Source organism: Amphibalanus amphitrite, unplaced genomic scaffold (assembly GCF_019059575.1).
Source record: "Amphibalanus amphitrite isolate SeventyFive unplaced genomic scaffold, NRLGWU_Aamphi_draft 000452F_arrow, whole genome shotgun sequence".
Lineage (NCBI taxonomy): Eukaryota > Metazoa > Arthropoda > Thecostraca > Balanomorpha > Balanidae > Amphibalanus > Amphibalanus amphitrite.
Window position 1 is genome coordinate 72,551 of NW_024881946.1, and position 21,424 is coordinate 93,974.

Sequence of the window (21,424 nt, forward strand, 5' to 3'; positions counted from 1 at the left end):
TACGTAGATTGACACAAAGGTCTGGGTCACCGCTCCCAGGGCCGCCCAGACGTCGGTCGCAGTCTCCCATACTGTGACCCTCTCTCACACCCCGTCCTCGTTTACCCCCGCCGGTCCCAGAGTGCGGCGGGGGCCGGCAGAAGCGCCGGCAGACGGCCAGTCGCCGCCGCCGGCTGCAGCGGTACCCCTCCTCCCCCCCCCCCCCCAGACCCGTCACCGTGACCGACGGCGCCAGACGACGGCCTTGGAGCCGAGCAGCGCCAGCGACGCGCCGGCCAGCACCGATACCTTACCGCCGAGTATGTACAGCAGGAGCTGCGCGGTTACCGTCGGCGCCTGCTCACCCCAGATAGACAATATCTTGAGAAGTTTTCGTGGGGACATGAAGATTTATCAACGAGCCATCTACCGATGCATTTGCAATCTGTTACCGGTTAACGCATGCGAGTCACTAAATGAGCCATAATTTATTTGTCAGTAATTTGTCCAACCATCAAGTAATTAGACGATCATGCTTCAAATCAGTATCTTTCCGTTCAGTCAGACCGCTCCGCCTGTCCGTACCGCTCCGCTGCCGCCCGTCAGCGCCGGAAGCGGTCGGCGGTCGGCCGAAATGGCTCTGTTCCTGCGCTAATATCGTCCGGACGTGGACCGGAACAGAGCGACGACCCGCCGATGGCCCATCGGACAGGAGCCCATCGTTACTGGGCCGGGCTCAGCATCGTCGTTGGACTGGAACGGCCGCTGTCTCACAGTGCTGAGGCCAGCGCAGTTCCCGACCATTTCAGACGTCAAACTCAGCCTTCGGCACCCGTCATAAAGCCGCCGAACTTACAGCGAGAAACGTCTGGCATACTGTGACCTCACCGCTGACAAAGTGCCGCGACAAAGTAATTGAAACGAGACCGGAAGGCTGAAGACCAGCGGAGCCTCCTGAAGGCTGTCTGGCAGCGCCGCCGCACTGAGCCAGCAGCCGATCATCCCGCCGGGTCTCCGCTGAACACCGACCAGCCCCACGCAGACCACGGCGGGGCTAACGGGACAGCTGGGGTGTCCTAATCGCGAGTCAAGGTGTCCGTAATCGTGATATGCGTGCGCGTGTCTCCACCACCCGGGACCTTCTGCTGACGTAACGGCCGCCCCGACAGACCCGGACGGCGCAGTCCGACCGGCTCCGTCGGCCTCATCTCCGCAGTAGATTAGCCCACGACGGCGGTGTAACCCCGACTGTAGTGTAATCCACGGCGGAGTGGACAACGGACACGCTCACGGCGCGCCAGTCGCCTTGAACACGGCCGATTATGATCTCCGGCGTCCCAGGCGCCTTACACAACCGGCGACCACTGCTCCCACGCGCAACCGATCCACATTACTCCCACACGAGCGTGGCGTAACCGTTCTCACGGCGGCTCCACGAAACACACCGACACCGCATAGCTGTATACGAGCGCAGACAGCACCGCGACAGTGCACCCGTGAGCTGATTTACACAAACAACACGGTTCATGTCAACCCACGCAAACCAGAGCGACGGCAAGGGCCATCCACATTGCACAATGCAACATATGTTCCGTCACGCTGCTGAGGATATCACGGCTTTCTACGGTGGAAAGCGTGCGCGGCGGTGGCGGAAACCGTAACAGGGATTACTCTCCTTCCCGGCTAACGCGCTGGTGGCGTGACCGTGCCGTCACACACATGACGGGCGAATTAAACACGGCGCGTCACGAAACCCGAGTCGTCACGGGCCTCCCGGGGCGCGCCAGGGGGGGGGGGGGGCATCGAGACACTGCACTGGCGACGGCGGATGGCGCTTTCACGCGCCCGTCAGGCAGCTCAATGGTCGTGGGTCGTGAATCGTGAGTCGTCGGTCGTGAGTCGTGAAACGTGCGTCGTGACTGTCCATCGTTTGCGACTGCCACAAGAAACTCGTGACTGCCGCCCGTGAGCTGTAAATGTTACCCGTGAGTCGTGCCTACAGCCCGTGAGTCGTGACTACAGCCCGTGAGTCGTGACTAATGCCCACGAGTCGTGACTACAACTCGTGAGTCGTGACTGCCGCCCGACTGCACGATTGTGACGGTAGCTCGGGATGGCTATACTCGTAGAGTTTGCGGTGGCGGTCAAACATTGGTATCAGTCCGATAGTCTGCTGTTACCAGCGCCAGCAGCTGTCGGGCCGACCCGGTGTGCTGACGGGATACAAACCGTCTGCGCCCGCAGACAATGGCTGCTGTGAGCCGGCCCAGCGGGCGGCGGCGGCGGGCCAGGGTCACGGAGCGTGCCGACCGGTCACACCTCGCCACCGACAAACATCAGCCAGCGCCTGGGCGAGCGCATGCATAGGCAGTGCGGCGCGCCGGGCGCGCGGCGGCGACCCGGCGACCCGGCGACCCGGGGTCAGGGGTCACGGCCGGCGCGGCGGCCGGCGCGCGTGCCGCGGGTCACAGGTCAAACGGAGGCGGCCCGCGGCGGCGGCGGCGGCGGCGGCGGCGGCGGCGGCTGCTACTCGCCGGTCACGGACAGGCGGCAGGCGCCGGCGGGCGGACCCGGGCCGCTAGCACAATAATGGAACGGTGATCCACACAGACAAACCGCGCCAGAGAGCGGCCAGAGAACTCAGCCTATCAACACCATTCCGGATGGACTCCGGCAGAAGCAAATACGGACATCACGGGGTCAGATATGGTTTGGACGATCGATCGATCCGTGAGACCGCGCGGGGAGGCCGCCGGGGGTTAGGGGTCGTGTCGTGTGACTGGGCATACCGCCGGGAGGCTCCTACACGACACCCACTGCTGGGACAGGCCCACGTCCCGCCGGGAGGCTCAGCACGACACACACTGCTGGGACCGACTCCCAGTGGGAACCAGACGCCGCTCCCCGCGTGCCGTGACAGCGCCCCAAACAAACCGGCACCCGGGGGGGGGGGGGCTGACGGCCGCCTGGGTTCCCGCCCGACACAAACGACCTCAGGATATCGCGGGAGCCGATAGTCCGCAGCTGGAATCTCTCTATATCAAACTACCAGCGCCGAGGGCTGACATATCGTCCGCAGTTTTCACCGGTGTCTGAATATCTGCAGCAGGTGGAGGGCCGCCGCGCTCCGAGTTTCACTTCCTGTTATGGCCGCCGGCGCTGGCCGCCGCACACCCTTTCACTGGCGACTGTTTCTCACATCACTGACATCGCACATCGGCGTCAGCGCCCACTCCTATTCCATAATGGATGACATCAGCTTTCGGAGCGTGTGATTTGGCCGCTGAGGTGGCGTCAGCTCAGTTGGAGCACATTACAAACCGGTTAGCCCGATTCACACTCAATGTTCGCAATACAGTGACCATGCGCCATTGAAAAACCATTAGGGGGGTAATACCTGGGGATCAGGTACCCACGTACCGACGTTACCGGGAGCTGGACCGGGAGGCTGTAAGGGACCGGGCCATATCAAGAGGTTGCGCCGTGCGCGTACCCGGTAAAGCTCCCTGAACAAGCCCCGCCTCAGCGATAGGAGCATTTGAGACTCGCGTGCGCTCAGCGAGCCTGTGACGAGACAGCGTCCCACCGGTGATGGTCGGATCACGCACAGCCGGTATGTGATGAAGGAATCAGTCTTAGGGCAGGCCTGCCGCTGGCTACACAGGCCCGCTGGGCGCTCCCAGCGGAGCGCGGCAGTTCAGAGCGGGTGGATCCCTGCTGCCGACCGGGTCACCACAGGGAGCGCCTCAATACCCTGAGAACGGCACGCCCGACAGTGTGCGCCTCAAGTCAGTGTCATCAGCGACCTTCGATCACCGCGGCAGTCGCTGACGGTGACACGCGTCCCAGGGTCGCGCGCTTCAAACTGCGGTCACCAGCGTGGAGCATCACCAGCGTGAGTGGGGCGAGGACCCTGAATCAGACTGGCGTGGCATCGGACCAGGCGCTGGACATCTGTCTGACGAAGTTAGCAGCCGCAGCCGGCCGCTCGCACCACCAGTAGTACGGCGCGGCGCAGCGGCAATTCGCAGCCTCTCACGCACACGGCTTCGCGGCCACCGGGCTGGCGTGTGCCGGGGCCCAGAGGACGAGTCACCACGCAGTCCACGCGGAGCTGCGGCTGGCAGCCCCGTGCCACCAGCCGGATCAAGGACAGCCCCCAATAGAGTGACGTGTCTCGGCCGGCAGCGGCGCGCACTTGTTTTCAGCACATCCGCGCAAACACCATCAGCGCTCGGCCGAGCACAATGCGGCCGCGCCGCTGACGAGAGCAAAAGCAAGGCAATTACGTGCCGCCGACCCGCTGCAAACAGGCTGTGCAACTGCGCAGCTCGGCGCCCGGCCGACATTGGAGCGCCTCGGCCGCGCAGTGCGAGCCGCCCGAGCCGCGCGGCCGACTGAAAGGGACACGACGGGACCCGATCCGCAGACGCGGGCCAGACCCGCCGCCTCTGGTGGCGGCGGTCTGACCTCACAGTGTCGCCGGCCGCTGCAGACCGCCTCACCCGGCATCTCCCTACCTGCCGTCCGGAGCGGGCGGCGCTCGCCAGGAGCGCAGGGTGCAGCGGCGGCGGCGCGGGCCGGGCCGGGCCCTCCCCGTCCCGCGCCATCAGCTGCACCTCTGGCCTACATCCGCCGCGCCGCGCCACGTGCGCCTGGCGCCGGTCAGCAGTTCCGACACGGGCCGGCGCCGCGGCGGGAGGCCGCTCGGTCCGCCCGGCCGGCCTGCCTCAGTTCAGATCAAAGTGGCCAGTCACCGGGCGCCAGTCACCAGTCACCGGGCGCCAGTCACCAGTCACCGGGGCGCTAACGAGCCGCGGCGGACGGTGACGGCTGCCGCTCGACTCACAGCTCGCTGACAGTCCGGCGGTAGTTGCGGCCGCGGCCGAGCCGCCGCTGAGAGCTGCGCTGGGGCAGCGCGGCTGGTCAGCACGGCGCTAATACCCGGGCCCGTCTGTCCGGACCGGGCCCCCGGGACCGGACCGGACCGGACCGGACCGGCGCGGCTGACCCAGTGACCGGCAGCGCGCACTCCGCCGCAGGTCCAATGCAGGTCCAGATCCAGTGCAACTAGCCGACAGCCGACCTCCACTACACCGACCCACCAACGGCAGTAAAGGAATTCATAGCTGAGCCGCGATTAGCCGGCCAGGCAGCGACAGCAACGGAATAAATGCACTAACTACTTGTAATGCAACCAGCTGGGCTGAGCGAGCCAGCATACATTTCAGGCGAATCTACTGTGCCGCCAGTGCTCATTCTCATACACAGACACCTATCACAGTCTCAGTCAGGTGCTGGCGCGGCACCGGGTACGGCTGTTATTGGCCGTACTCACCCACTTTTTGGTTGCGCTCCTCATCTACCACAACCTTGGGTGAGACGACGGTACCTATTACTGGGGACAACTAACAAAGACAACGAAGCAGGAGTGGAGTTAAAAAAAACGAGAGAAGGAGAGAAAAAGAAAGGAAGAGGGGCCGCTGTGTGGGGATGGTGGGCGGGGGACGCGCTGTCCGCGGTCCATCTCCGCTCCCCGCCGGCCTCTGCCGCAGACTGACGGCTGTCCCCTCCGTCCCGTTTCCCCCTCCCTCCCCGTCCTCGCCCCCTCCCCACAGAGTGTTCTCCCGACCCTGCCTCGGACCAGGCGGCTCGCGGAGTCTCCCATTCGCGCCTCGTCGAGCCACTAAACTTCATTAGGGGGCCCTAATGTCGATTAGTGTTTCCTCCTCTATCGCCATTGTCCCGTGCTCCCATTCCCATTTGGCTGTTATTGGCCGTACTCACCCACTTTTTGGTTGCGCTCCTCATCTACCACCAAATGCCCCAACTGGAACCGATAGGCAATTGTAGTGTATTGGCACACGCAGAGTCGATAACCGGACAGTGGCGACGGTGTCCATTATGACCCCCAAAAGTTCGATATATAGCGACATATCGCCTGAATGCGATCGTAGACGGCGACCGCGTCGTCCGTGTCACCCCGACCGACACCACAAAGCTCCCATCGGGTGGGACAGGTCTAAAAAGAGCCGGGCGTCTGAACAGGTCCCCTAAGGAATCCGTTATTGATTTCCCGGGTAATCGCAGCACACACGGCCCTGCTGCGCCGCACGGTGGAGCGGTTGTCGCGGTGAATCTCCACCGGCGGCCCCCTCTGAACCCTATCCGCTGAGCTCTGACGCGAAAGCGGTACAAGACGACCTCCGCGTTTCTAGGTTAACATTGGGACAGCCCCGGAACACTTGGTCAAGTCTCTCGGCGCCTATACCGGTGTAGGCGGGCACGCGTCTCGCGCCGCGGCAGGTGTTGCACTCACCTGGGCACTAGGGAAAAACACCGCCGCGGCTCACCGGTCCCCGGCCGCGGCCCAATGCCGGGCCAAAACCGCCACCGCCGATTGGTGCTCCGTGGTAACCTGTAGGGTGGACCTGAGAACCACACTCGGTACACGGCGGGTGATACCTGTTCTCGGGGCACGGGAAACGGCACACGTTCCGTTGAACATGACGCATACATGTCACTCGGCCATTACGAAACCCTCCCCCGGGGCCTGGGTTCCCACCATTCCGCACTGGGGCCGCGGGCGCCGCGAACCGGTCCAGATCATCATGCGTCATGAAATCTCTCGGCCGCATGGCCATGGCCTGACGCGCCCGGCTATCGGCCACCTGTACGTCGCGGAGCGAGCGCCGCGCACACAGCCCGGCAAGTCAACTCAGGTACCCGACCACCTGCAACCCACACTCAGGGAAGTGAAACACTGTGTGTGTGAGCAAGCCGGCCACACGGTCGACATACTCCATGTCCGTGTTCGGCCGGCCCTCTGCGGCATCGTAAGCCTCCTCCACTGACACATACAGGCGCCTGTTCCGTAGCCGCCGCTCGGCTCTGACTTGGATCGCAGGCAGCCGCAGAGCCGTCGGCGCCGCCCCCGTCCGTGACCGCGTCGGGGCGGCCCGATACTCCACCCTCCGGTCGATGCCGTCCTCTTCGTCAGACTCCGACTCTGATGAGGACGACAGGTCGTCCCGCCGTCGGCGGCGCACCGGTCCCCCATCGCTGCTGTGTCGGCGGCGCCGCCGCCGCCCGGTGCGGCCGCGCTGCTCCGGGTCCGCGTTCCGGGGCTCAGGGCCGCCGCCGTGCCGTCGAAGGTCGCCGAAACGTGTCGCCGGCGCCGCCGAGCCAGCCCGTTCGCGATCGTCATCATACCCCAGAACGTCATCGGTCCCGGCCCATCGTCCCCGTATGTACGAGTCCTCCGCACTATAACAGCCGGGCCGCCGGGGTCGTGCCACCGGCTCTCGGTCACGGCCGCCAGCCGCCGGCCCTGTACCCGGCCCACACGGCCCCGCCCCCACTGCCGGGGGCCCACTGCGGAAAGCCGGGCCCGTCGCCGTCGCCGCGCCGGCCGCCGTCACCGTAGCGGCGGCCGGGGGCAGGTGATCGCGCTGTTGGCTCTGATGGTGGATGCTGCATGCGATCGCACACCTTCGTGACCGCCGCCGCGTTCGTCGCCGGACCCCGGATGCATGGTGCCATCCTGGCGGCCCATCACGAGGCACAGTCTAACTCCGCTCGCAGTTGGGCGTCGATCCTATCTTGGTCGCCGCTGGCAGCGCTGAGCGACCGCAATCCTGACAGACCGTACACACGGTCATAATCTCGACTAGTATACATGTGGACAAACACGCACGACAAAAAAGATACCGATAGTACCAGACTGAGCGCTAATGGCCCGACCCCGCCACTGCGACCAAGGCCTCGATTACTGCCCTCCTGTGTCCCCGGACGTATCCGTCGCACGCTGCACTCCGCCACCGTCCCAAGCGGCGCAGTACAGGGTCGGCCACACCCGCCGCCGCCGCAGCCGTGGCCAGACCAATCCGCAGGGAGTGAGAAGAGAATCCGGGCCCAAGCGCGCGACGGAGAAGATCATTCAGCCGTCGTCGCGTGAGCACTGCTCCCGAGTCCAGTACAAGAGCGGCGCTCCATCCGCCGCGCGCCCTGCCTGTCGGTACAGGTACATAGCTTTCACAGGACAAGTAGACGTGCCTGTTACTGGGAGCTCGACGGCCGTTGGCGGTCCATGCTGTCGGTTTTTTGAATTCCCACCAGTACCCGAAGGCCGACCGATGTGAAAGACACATCACCATGCCGTATTCCCCGTCCGTGGCCGGTGACGAGGAATTCGCTGCTCCGCAGGCCGCCGTAGAACGCCAGTGTGCATGCAGCCCAGACGCACCGCTGGTCCCAAGCCGATGGCAATAATGATGCCAAACGGGTTTTCAGGCGGCGAAGAACCGATATGTCGATCGCCTGCCGGCGGGGCTCCGTACCGCCGCCCCGAGGCTCGTAGCCACGAAGCGCGGCCGCAGTGTAGGGGGGCATGCCCATTGGCAGCGGCCGACCCCACTGAAGATGAAGGTGTCTCACTGCTGCCAAATACTGCCTCACGTCGGCTAGTCCCGCCCGTTTCAGGTGACCCACAAAATATGTGAGTGTGTCATCCGACGCCGGAACGCTTGTCAGCCCGTACCGCCTGCAGAACTCAATGTACCGACGTTGGCCCGTCTCATAGGCTCGACGGGAGCCCGGCGCCAGGCTGTTTCGTAGCAATTCGTACGTCACCGTCACTAATGGAACGTCACTGTCGCACGGATGCGCGCCGCCGTTGGGAAACCCTGGCCACCCACTCGCCATCACGGCCGTGCACGTACTGCTCAAATGGCCGGTGGTCCCGCCTCGCCCCCCCCCCCCCGGACGCCGCCATGCAGCCATCCCCTCGACCGTCCCGCCCGCCTCGGCCGGCCCGACGCTCCCCCACCCGACATCTGACCTCTCAGCTGACGCCGGCTATGGTCCAACAGCCATGTGACACCTTCCGAACAGGATACGCTCCCAGGAGATTAGTGATACTCCCACCAGACAGAAGAGTGATACTCCCCCCAGACACGTGATACTCCCAACGGACCAGTGATACTCGATTCGTGTCCCGCCGTCTGGGGCGGGCCTGCCATAAAGGGGAGGGGGAGGGGTCCAGGATCGTAAACCATCTGTGGCCCGGCTCCGCCGGTTCGACCGCAGCCGGCCCGGCACGGACGCCGCCGCGCACGGGCCCGGCACGGACGCCGCCGCGCACGGGCCCGGCACGGACGCCGCCGCGCCGCCGTCACTGAGCCCCGCCGCGCGGGCGGCCCGGCAGCGTATTCGCCAATTGTATTACACGAATCGGCCCATCAACTAGCGACATCTCTAGTGCGACGTCATAGCCATCCGCCGCGACAATGCATGCATTGAGGCTAGATTTGAGTTGAGACTAGTTTTGCATTGTATATGGCTATCAGGCATGTATGTGTCGCCGTAGCCGAGTGGTTAGAGTCTCGGTGTGATGGACGACAGGTCGGTGGATCGATTCTTGCTTCAGCGGTTCTTTTCTCTTAAAAAGAAGTCGGTCGTAGACGCGCATTTTTGGCCCCTACGTTCGCACGCCAATATCGTACGCCCAATAAATCTCTGACAAGTGTTCATCTGATTAAGGAATAAGTTGCAAAAGAACTGCAGTTGCAGTCTATACCTGAACTACCAATTTTGTTACGGCACTGTCGATATTCGTCAAAGTCGGAAGAGCTATTATGAAACACACTCGAATGACAACGGATTCCTGTATTATTTCATCGATCAGATAAGACATGTATAGAGATAAATTGATGACAGCCCGCCGTGAGCATGCAACTTAACAACCAGTCCCAAGTTATCTTCACAAACGTCTAATATAAATCTTTTGACTTTAACTAGATTCCAAGTAAGAGGACTTAGGTATCCCCCTGGCGGCTGAAATGTAAAAGTTATAGTTAGGGCATAGCTCCTATAGATGACGCTCTGACGGCTGGAAACTGATTATCTCGTCCCGTGATTACGCTAACAGCTATGCCGAACTTTTTTGTGCATGGTGATTCTTACACGAAAAGCTATCTAATAGCCTGCTTACCAGCGTGCGATTTTTACTTTTCATCTTAGGTTTCGCTACTTTTAGGTACTTTACCTTGCCAAGTGTGAAGTGCCCACCTACTTTCAAAAGGTCAGCGCCGCCCCTGTCAATGCTGCGTGCTATCACCCATTGGCAGTGAGAAATATTGATCAATGAATGGCCATCGCCCAGCACCATTTGTCTTTCCATTGGCTACGTTCGCATAGTATGCACTATGCATTAGTGATGTCAATCACAGAAAATCAGAACACCGCTACCAAACCAAATACAAACAAAGACCATTGGAAAATACCGAAACCGAACCAATCGGTTGGACTGCAAATATCTACCTTATGCAACATATTCATTAGAAGAATGCCTACGTCTGATTTCTTAGGTGCACGCCGTTACAAATGTATAAAAAACGCACAATGACAGATGACACGAAAATCGAAGTCGCCGAGTGGATTCGAACCACCTACCTCTGAATCACCAGTCCGATACTCTAACCACTTCGCCACGGCGATAACGTACCCCATGTAGCTTAAATGTCAATAAGTTAAAACCTAGCTTCAATAGACGCCACCAGGGCGAGGACCGAAAGTATGACGCCACGCTGACGTCACTCAGGAGGCAAGCCATTGGTTGGCCGATTCGTGTAATACAATTGGCGAATACGCGGCCCGGCACCCTCGGCCACCCAGGGTCGTAAACCATCTGTATCCCGGCTCCTCCGGTTCGACCGCAGCCGGCCCGGCACGGGCGCCGCCGCGCCGCCGCCACCGAGCCCCGCTGCGCGCGGGCGGCCCGGTGTGAGAGTGTTAACTAATAGCTCTGCGTGTGTCCGCTAGGTGGCAGGCCGGTAGCGAGCATCTGACCGGTCACTGCGCCAATAAACAGTACGCGGCTAGACACGAGCGAGTGCGTTTGTGCAGACGGAGCGCGGACGAGTACGAGAGACGGAGCGAACTCACACATGGCGCAGCCTGACGAGAACCCCGGCGGGGGCCCGGCCGCTAGTGACGATGAGAGTGAGCACGGCGCTGTGGTTGCCTTACCAGCGCAGTGGTTAAGTCGATTAACACAACCTGATAAACTCGACCTCTCTGTGGACAGAGGAGCCGCCTTCAAGACGTGGAAAACGCGATGGACCGACTTCGTCACACTTTCTGGCCTGACCGCACAGCCCAAGGCGGTGCAGTTGGCGATGCTGCGATCCTGCCTCTCGGACGACACCGTCCATATCGTCGAGAATATGGGGCTGTCAAGGTCAGACGGCGAGAACGTCAGCAAAATCATCGAGAATCTGGAGCGACACGCTATAGGACAAGTCAGCCAGGTGATGCAAAGGCGAGCATTCAACCTGAGAATCCAACAGGACGGCGAGACATTCGACGACTATGTGACGTGTCTCAGAGACTTGAGCAGGGACTGTGGATATTGTGATCGGTGCAGAGACAGCCTTATTCGCGATCGAATTGTAGTGGGTATCCGTGATGCGGATGTCATCAGGCGTTTGTGTGCCATCCAAAGTCTGACTCTGGACGAGGCGATAAACATTTGTCGGTCAGAGGAGTGTGCGGCGCGCGACGCCCTTCAGATCGCGGACGGCAGCGTTGGCCCGGGCGTGGCGGCTGCGCGGCGTGGCTGGTCGGTGGTGCCGCCCGCGGGCACGGTCGGTCGAGGTCGGCGGCCGGACCGTGACGTCACTGACCGCGTTTGGACTGGGCCGGTGGACCGGCGTCGGGCACAGCCCGCCCCTCCCCGTGCGGCCCGGCCCGCTGCCGACCGGCAGTCACGTGATCGCCCGGGCGAGGCCTGTCGCCGCTGCGGCCGCGGGCGATGCCGGGGAGAGAACAGCTGCCCCGCCATTGACAGCGAGTGTTTTCGCTGCGGTGAATACGGCCATTGGGGCCGTATGTGCGACAGGAGACTGGGGCCGAGAAGGGCCAATGCGGTATCCGTCGGTGAGAGCGCCTATGAAGACGACTGTACTCAGCTGAATATGGTGACGGTGAACGGTGTTCAGCACAGATCGGCGCCGACGGTTGCAGTGGACGTGTTCGGTACCAGGCGCGGGAAGTTGCGAGCTCTTCCAGACACTGGAGCCGACATCAGCCTGGCCGGCCCTGAGTTTGCAGAGATGTTCGGCCGTGGTCGCATGACACCTTCAACAGTGCGTCCGATGGTGGTCGACGGGCGATCCTGTGACTCCATAGGCAAGGTGGAGGTCACAATCAGGATGGGAGACATCGAAGTCAACGAGCAGGTCCACATCATTCCTGGAGTCAAGCGTCTGATCCTGTCGTGGAAGACGACGCAGCGCCTCGGCATCATTCCAGAGGACTACCCCGAACAGAAGTGGAACATTCCTCAGGACATCACGGCAGCGGTATCGGCGCGGCGGACAATCACACGGCCAGCCGAGCGGCAGACGGCGGCGCTCGGCCCGCCGGTGGAGCGGCAGACGGCGGCGCTCGGCCCGCTATCCGAGCGGCAGACGGTGGCGTTCGGCCCGCCGGTGGAGCGGCAGACGGCGGCGTTCGGCCCGCCGGTGGAGCGGCAGACGGCGGCGCTCGGCCCGCCGGTGGAGCGGCAGACGGCGGCGCTCGGCTCGCCGGTGGAGAGGCAGACGGCGGCGCTCGGCCTGCTATCCGAGCGGCAGACGGCGGCGCTCGGCGCGCCAGCGGAGCAGCGGGCAGCGCGGACCGGCGCCCCAGGGCCAGCGGAGCAGCGGGCGGCGCGGTCCGGAGCACCAGGGCCAGCTGAGCAGCGGGCGGCGCCGACCAGCGCACCGACGGAGCAGTGGGCGGCATTGCTCCGCGAGTACAACGACGTATTCAGCGAGAAGATCAACATCATCCCAGGAGAGAAATACAAGATTGTTCTGAAGGAAGACGCTCAACCGTACGCTGTTCATGCTCCTCGGCGCATTCCGTTCGCTCTCAGGGAGCCCCTGAAGAAGGAACTGGATAAACTGGAGAAGGATGGTATGATTATACCAGTGACGACACCGACAGAGTTTTGTGCACCAATTGTCGTGGCTCCCAAAAAGGACGGAGGCATCCGCATGTGCGTCGATTTCACGAAGCTCAACAAATCTGTGCGCAGAGAACTGTACCAGTCTAACACCCCGGCAGAGTGTGTGGCGTCGATCGTCGACTCTGCGAGATGGTTCAGCGTCTTCGACGCCTCCAAGGGGTATCACCAGTGTCCGCTGGAAGAAGAGAGCCAGCCACTGACCACATTTATAACGCCCTTCGGGCGTTTCATGTGGACGAGGGCTCCATTCGGAATCAGCTCGATCTCCGAATTCTTCAACCGGAGGATGGACGAGTGCTTCAGAGACATCCCAGGCATTCAGCGCATCGTCGACGACGTTTTAATCTGTGGTGCCACCAAAGAAGAGCTGGAGGACCGTGTCCGGCTCTTCCTGGAGAGGTGTCGCGCGCGCGGTGTGACGCTGAACGTGAAGAAAGCGCAGCACATGCTACCGGAGGTGCGCTTCGCAGGCTTCTTGGTGACACATGGTGGTTACAGGCCGGACCCAGAGCTGCTACGAGCCATCGCCGCCTTCCCTGAGCCACAGAACGTGACGGACCTGAGGAGTTTCTTCGGACTCGTTAATCAAGTCGCGCCCTTCTCGGAAGAAGTGACGCATCATCTGGAGCCACTGCGCCACCTACTGAGCACCAAGCGAAGCTTCTGTTGGGACAACTGCCACCAGTCAGCGTTCGAAGCAGCTCGACTGGCGCTATCATCGACAAGGAGCCTGGGATACTTCGATCTCACCAGGCCGACGCTGCTATCTACTGATGCCAGCAGACTTCATGGACTGGGTTTCATCCTTCAACAGAAGCAGCAGAACGGAGAGTGGCGCGTGATCCAGGCTGGGTCACGGTCACTGACGGATGCTGAAACGCGATATGCCACAATTGAGCTGGAGCTCTTGGCAGTGGCGTGGGCAGTCAGCCGCAAGTGTCGACTCTTTCTGAGTGGAATGCAGCACTTCGACATCCTGGTTGACCACCGTCCATTGATCAGCATATTGAACTCCAAGAACATGGACGAGATTGAAAATTCGAGACTACAACGCCTTCGAGGGCGTATCAGCATGTACATCTTCACGGCAAGCTGGACGAAGGGGAAGGAGCACCAGGCAGCTGACGCCCTGTCGAGATCACCTGTCGACTCTCCGACGGCTGAAGACGAGCTGGCTGAAGACGACACGGTAGCCAGCATCAACGCAGTGGTATGCAGCGCTCTGGAAGAAGCACAGTCAGACATTCGTCTGGATGACGTGCGGCGCGCGGCCGACCACGATGAAGAGGCCAGGCAGCTGATCCAGACGGTCCTCACTGGCTTTCCGGCGAGTAAGACGGACCTCCCGGAAGTCATCCGACCGTACTGGGCAGTGCACGATCGGCTGACGGTGGAAGACGGTGTTGTTCTGTGTGGATGTCGGCTAGTCATACCAAGACCGATGCGAGCAGCAGTTCTCACTGAGTTACACGCATCACACATGGGGAAAGAAAAAACGAAAAGTCGAGCGCGCCAGGCCGTGTACTGGCCCGGCCTAGATAATGATATAGAAAATATTACGAGAAGATGTGCGGCATGTCAAGCGGAGCTGCCGTCACTCCCCAAGGAACCCTACCTCAGGAGGAGTCCTCCTTCACGTCCGTTCCAGCACCTATGTACAGACCTCTTCCAGCACGCGGGTCAGTACTTCATGGTGGCGGTGGATCCGTTCTCGGGGTGGCAGTTCTCACGGCACCTGGGAAGAACGATGAAATCAGCTCGGGTGATCGCAGAGCTAAAAAGTATATTCTGCACGGTGGGAGCACCCGAGACAATCTTCAGTGACGGTGGCCCACAGTATACGTCTAGGGCCTTCAAGCAGTTCATGGAGCAGTGGAAAGTGGAGCACGTCATCTCATCGCCGCATTACCCTCAGTCAAATGGACGAGCAGAAGCTGGGGTCAAGGCCGCAAGCAAGCTGATTCGCAGGTGTTGGAAGTCGCCTGGTGGATTGGACATCGACGCGTGGACCCGCGGCGTACTGCAGCAGAGAAACACACCGGGACCGGGCGGCAGGAGTCCGGCTCAGATAGTGTTCGGCCGACCAGTCCGAGACACTCTGCCGGCTCACCGACGTGTCTTCGATCCTCGCTGGCAAAGATCGGCTGATGAAGCTGACACAGCTGCCGCCGATCTGAAGGACGACTCAGAGCGGCGCTACAATCAGCACGCCAGAAATCTGCCTGTCCTGCGCGTCGGCAGCCAGGTGATGGTGCAGAACCACGTCAACAAACGCTGGGACCGCTCCGGAGTGATTACTGAAGTTGACGGCAGGAGGCGGAGGTACTTCATCCGGCTCCCCAGCGGACGTGTCCTCACCAGGAACCGCAGGTTCCTTCGCCAGCGATACGCTTACTCGGAACCGCACGCAGTCAGCTCCCCGGCGGTGGAAGAGGAGCAGACGAGACTGAAACCTGCACAGGCTGCGCAGCAGCTACGACGGCAGCAGCAGCAGCAGCAGCAGCAGACGAGTCTGAAACCTGCACAGACTGAGCGGCGGCAACAGCAGCAGCAGCAGCCACTGAGGCGATCGACGAGAATAAAGAAACAGACGCGCAGACTCATCGAGGAAATGTGAAATATTCCCCGACTCTGTCGTTAGTTTGCGAATATTTCATGACTGTGTAAGGTGAATGTTCTCAGCAACTTGAGTTATTACCCAGGGAGTGAGGTGTTTGGTTCTATCATTGCGGTGTTCTGGTGTTAGGCACTTTCTGTGCCGCTTTGAACTGTCCATTGAGTTCCGTCTATTTTGGACTAATCGTCTTTTATTTTCTGTATTTATTTTTTCGTTGTTCACCGCTCTGGTGATTTGATTGTCTCAATGTTTATTCATATATTTAGATTGAAACTGGTGTGGGGGTGTGAGAGTGTTAACTAATAGCTCTGCGTGTGTCCGCTAGGTGGCAGGCCGGTAGCGAGCATCTGACCGGTCACTGCGCCAATAAACAGTACGCGGCTAGACACGAGCGAGTGCGTTTGTGCAGACGGAGCGCGGACGAGTACGAGAGACGGAGCGAACTCACCCGTCGACCACCACCCGTGTCGGCGCTGACAGTCTGACGGCCTTGCACCCGTGCTGTTGGCCGCTAGCCGGCCCAGACCCAGTGTCGGCGCTGTCGGCCTGAAACGGCCCGGCACCCGGTCTGTCGGCCGCTGTGGCCCTGTGTCGGCGCTGTCGGCCTGAAACGGCCCGGCACCCGGTCTGTCGGCCGCTGTGGCCCTGTGTCGACGCTGTCGGCCTGAAACGGCCCGGCACCCGGTCTGTCGGCCGCCTTGGCCCTGTGTCGGCGCTGTCGGCCTGAACGGCCCGGCACCCGGTCTGTCGGCCGCGGTGGCCCTGTGTCGGCGCTTTCGGCCTGCACGGCCCGGCGCCCGGCGTCGGCCGTTACCGGCCCAATCTCGACGTCGTCGGCCTGAAACAGGCCCGGTACCCGGTCTGTCGGCCACTGTGGCCCAGTGTCGGCGCTGTCGGCCTGAAACGGCCCGGCACCCGGTCTGTCGGCCGCCATGGCCCTGTGTCGGCGCTGTCGGCCTGAAACGGCCCGGCACCCGGTCGATCGGCCGCAATGGGCCCTGTGTCGGCGCTGTCGGCCTGAAACGGCCCGGCACCCGGTCTGTCGGCCGCCTTGGCCCTGTGTCGGCGCTGTCGGCCTGAAACGGCCCGGCACCCGGTCTGTCGGCCGCCATGGCCCTGTGTCGGCGCTGTCGGCCTGAAACGGCCCGGCACCCGGTCTGTCGGCCGCCATGGCCCTGTGTCGGCGCTGTCGGCCTGAAACGGCCCGGCACCCGGTCTGTCGGCCGCCTTGGCCCTGTGTCGGCGCTGTCGGCCTGCACGCCCCTCGCCCGCCGTCGGCCGTTTACCGGCCCAATCTCGACGTTGTCAGCCTGGAACGGCCCGGCACCCTCCGCTGCCGGTGTAACAAACACACGCACAACACGACTCATAACAGGTACCCGGTAACTCGTCAACACAGCCAGCCATATCACACATGACCCATGTGGAGGACGCTGGTGCCGGCGTACCGGACCCACCTGCCATGCCGTGACTGTCGCGGTCGTAGTGATAAGCGGTGTCCATGCCCCGTTTCTCCACTGATTCGTCCTCGATGGTGCTCACTAGGCGCCGTACCCACACTACTCACGAGCCCGACTCACAGGACGTAAAGCACACGCTCTATCACACAGGGACGCGCTGTCCGCGGTCCATCTCCGCTCCCCGCCGGCCTCTGCCGCAGACTGACGGCTGTCCCCTCCGTCCCGTTTCCCCCTCCCTCCCCGTCCTCGCCCCCTCCCCACAGAGTGTTCTCCCGACCCTGCCTCGGACCAGGCGGCTCGCGGAGTCTCCCATTCGCGCCTCGTCGAGCCACTAAACTTCATTAGGGGGCCCTAATGTCGATTTCAGGCGAATCTACTGTGCCGCCAGTGCTCATTCTCATACACAGACACCTATCACAGTCTCAGTCAGGTGCTGGCGCGGCACCGGGTACAGGTGCAGCAGGTGTTTAGGCGCGCTCCAGTGTGACGGCTAACGCAGCCCGGAGGACGGTCGCGATCCTCACTATATACTTTATTCCGCGGATGGTAGTGGGTGCACAATCAGATCGGGATGCACCGCCCAGCAGAGAGTGAAAGGGAGACGCAGTATATCCAGCCTGCAGCCAGTACAGCACAGAAGACGTGGAGCGGCCCACCTGCACCACAGAGGGCGCTGAGCGACCCAAGCACGGCGGGTATTTACGCCACCGAACAGTCGGGAGCGCGCCGGGTACGCCACAAACAGGCATATTTACGTCTGGACAACGAGTTGCGTTGGAGAGGCCGGAAATAGTGGCGATTTCAGGACCGCAAGAATGGACCGTCATTGGAATGATTCTTTTTTAAACCGTGCACTGTTTACGGCCGGAATTTAAAAGTTACTACAAAATATTTTGTAATTACGTTTCCACCAAGAATGAATGCCATCCGGGCTAAATTTTTAACCTTCCAGGCGGTGGGGGGGGGGGCAATTTTTTGCCCCCCCTTTAGTTTTTTCGATATATCTCGAGAACCGCTGCGCCGATCGTCACCAAACTTTCAGTACCCTCCCGGGAGCAGCTAGCGCACATGGTGACCAAAATTTTTTTCCAAAGGCTACGATAGGTTGGCCGCTAATGACGTCAGAGTGACGTCATTTTTGCCATTTTCGACCCAAAAAAAGGTTTCGCGGGAAGAGCTGTCAGGCCTACAGCTTTAGAGATACAGAAAAATGTTTTTAACATAAAAGGTGTGGAATTGACAGGACTACAAAACTGCTATCTCGGTTTTTCGAATTTTTTGGATTTTGACCCCCAAAAATCAAAAAATAGATTTTTTGAATATAATAGCCAAAAAATCCAAGAAGTTTTTTGAATTTCAAAAAACCCGGAATATATGTGATAGCCCCTACCGCCTTCTATCTACATACCAAATTTGAGATCGATACCTCTTTTTTTGGCCAAGTTATAGCGAAAAAACTGTTCAAAGTTGATGACGTCAAATTTTCAAACTCAATTTTTAGCAATTCTAGACCTCGTAGCGCAACACAAAGACCACCATTAGACTCCCCGTGACGAGCTGCATCGAATCGATACCCATTTTATGCAAAAATATCAACTTTGAAATTTGACCTTTTTGACCTGACCTTGACCTGACCTCCACCAGAAAGTGACCTAAACCGTACCTGATGGTCTTATAACCAACACCATTGAGCTTGAAATGAAAAACTGGCCATAAAACATGCATCGCATAACCTTAGTAAAGTTGGGCTCATGTGGTGACCCTTGGTGACCTTTGGTGACCTGACCTGTGACCTGACCTGGTATGACCAGTGACCTCTAATAGCAACATATGTACTAGACAACTGACGCCTTATCGCTGATTTTCGACAAAATGCGTTTTACTCGGTGTTATAGCGCTTTCCCTAGAAGCCCCGTGAACGGTGAAACATTTTATCTTTGACCTGACCTATGACGTCATCGGTGACCCCGAGGTCAATGAAATTTGGTTTCCCTCGACAAATTTGACAGGGCTATCGAACGCCGTTTGAATTTTCCGGATCCGTCCAGTAGTTTCGGAGATACGGGGGGGGGGCAAAAAAGTGCCCCCCCCACCGCGCGGAAGGTGGCTGGTAGGCCCACCGCCTGCCGGGTTAATACTATTGTATTTTGTCAAGAAGCATATAGTGCTGTTATATTGCAGTTTTAGCGCGTTTGTTACAAAATATGAAGCGAATAAGCGTCAGTGTAATTCATCAACAGTGCCAGAAGTTAACTTGAGGGAAAGCTATGCTAATTGCTCTTGTCCATCCACTAAAATTTATTAAATATTTTGCTTTGTGTATTTCAAAAGGAGAGGGAACTATTTCATTTGTGCCTTCATGTCAGAATTGAGGGTGGATCATTAAATTTTCAACGCAGTTTACAAACAAGCATTTGGTCTTTCTCGTTTATAAGCAGTGGCTAAGAAAAGGTTGATCAATCCTGAAGTTCAGTCATCGTACCTCAACTTGGCAGCAAGATCCCCCAAGGACAGAGGATATATTGTATACATGTCCTGTAAATCAAAACAAACAAGCATTTGGTCTTTCTCGTATATAAGACGTGGCTAAGAAATGGTTGATCAATCCTGAAGTTCAGCCATCATACCTCAACTTGGCAGCAAGATCCCCCAAGGACAGAGGATATATTGTAAACCTGTCCTGTTAATCAAAACATTTTTGTGCCTTCAAAGGCTTAAGTTATCTGTGGACTGTGGTGTGTTCGGAGTTAGGCTATATGGCCGTTTTTGTTGTATGTTTATGTGGAGATTGAATATAGCTGTGACCCTGTGCTTGTTTGTATACTTACGGTCAAACAGGGAACAGCACATTCACATAACATACTCACCTAGCACCTACTATGAACGTCAAACCCCTTGTGAGACCCCACTTTTTTGCGATAATTTTTAAATGCGTCAACTTTCGTTGACAATATTCTGGCAATCACTGTAAAAAAATGTCACGAGCCAATTCTATGACAAGGAGTGGGTTACACGGTCGTCCATTGTACCTTGCTGTTATATATAGGGACATTATCAGCCTGAGAGTTGTTAGTTAAAGAGTGGCCTCGTGAAACAATTGGTTACAAACGGTAACCTAATAACTTAAATGCTTCCCTAACACCCCTTCCTGCTTATCAACAGATTTCGCGCTGTGTCGGAAAACTACGCATAGTCTCATAAGTAAATCCGCCAGAAGCTTGTTGCATGCTAGTTACATGCGTGTTTCATTATCGTGTCATATCATTATTATGTCGGCTAATGAGGCACCGCCCTGCACGTGCTTTAAATATAATCCTGCGCACACGCCACCTAGTCGGAAATTCATCATCGGACTAGTCCTGGTAGGGTTTTCGTGTTGCCGAATGAGGCGAAACGACTTTGATTCGGTAGTGCCTCATAAATTCCTGCTACGGTGAGCAGTGACAAGTCTGAGACTGCTTCTAAAACGCGTCCTTCACTTCCGGCGCGGGGCCGTCATTTCCGGCCGCCATTGTTCAGTTCTGCGGCTGCCGGCGGTTGGTGCGGTTGTGATGTGGCACGGTGCGTTGTGAAGTTCTCGGACTGGGATATTTCGAAGGTACGTTATATTGTATGATATTTACGTAGCAATGGGCGACATTTTATTTATTTTGTAATATTCTGAACACATGTTGCGTCATAGAATTCATCCCTTGACCGTTGTGGGCCACTGTTTGGTTTGAATTCCGACTATTGGAAGACGGACTTTCTTTCAGTTGCTGTCTAGCCTTTTTTCCAAATGTGTAAGCTACACATATTGCCTCACATTGATTTATCTTATACAAAAGTCAGTTGATGTAGATAATAAAGCCATCCTCACTGACATTTTAAAATCAGCAGTTAATTTTCTTTTCTGTTTGCAGAGCTGCTTAAAGTTGTGGGAGACTGAGGCATGAAGGTATACCGGAAGCCAGCGATATTTCTGTTGGTAAGCCTCGCCCAGAAAAAAAATACTTGCTTGAATCTGCGAAGTATGGCAAATATTTGATGGACTGCACAGTGCACAATGTACCTGACATGGCAGGATCAACTTGCTCACTCGCCTGTTGTAAGTGCCGTTGCGTCAGAGCCCGTGGAAGTGCCCGATCGTGTCTCATGCAACCGTATTATTTTGTGAATGTTATTGGTGGTGACTCGAATCAGCTTTTGCACCACTCCACTATGATATTGTAATATGTATATTTTAGATATTTTGTATCGTATGCTAATAAGTAATAAACGTTATTTTTGTGTATGTTTTTTTTTTTTGTAGCGTGGCTGGCACGCTGTCGTGGCTGTCGGAGGGGCGGCTGGGGAGAAGGGGGGGGGGGTGACGCA

At 58.7% G+C, this 21,424-nt stretch overlaps 1 protein-coding gene across 1 annotated transcript in view; it reads right to left on the reverse strand.

Moving 5' to 3' along the window:
- The window catches only part of LOC122391740 (rho GTPase-activating protein 32-like), a gene marked incomplete at its 3' end in the record, with an annotated part of 146,115 nt that overhangs the window by 43,117 nt on the left and 81,574 nt on the right, over window positions 1-21,424 (reverse strand). The gene's annotated exons all lie outside the window — the stretch shown is intronic.